Source organism: Armigeres subalbatus, chromosome 2 (assembly GCF_024139115.2).
Source record: "Armigeres subalbatus isolate Guangzhou_Male chromosome 2, GZ_Asu_2, whole genome shotgun sequence".
Classification (NCBI taxonomy): Eukaryota; Metazoa; Arthropoda; class Insecta; order Diptera; family Culicidae; genus Armigeres; species Armigeres subalbatus.
Genome location: NC_085140.1, coordinates 437,765,589 through 437,765,941, shown reverse-complemented (window position 1 = coordinate 437,765,941; position 353 = coordinate 437,765,589).

Here is a 353-nt window from a genome sequence, read left to right as displayed (position 1 = left end):
GCGTACTGAGGGTCGAGGGTGAGTCCCATCAAAGGAAAGTGGTCACTTCCAATACATTTGTCAAATCAAAATCTTACATATCCACATCTGAGTTTTCAGAACATTGTAAATTAATGTCCAAGTCGGGTGGTCCAATACCCGGAAAATAGGCAATTAACTTTGATTGCACTGGTATATACTGTTAATATACTATACTGCCGTGAATCGCATATCTGTCCCATCTTTGCTGGGTTTCCTATGCATATGGGACAAATATGCGATTCACGGCAGTATATTTGTGTACAAGCGTGACATATTTAATGAACTTATTCTAAAGGGCGGTGATATTATACTCTAACCTTATTCAAAGTCAG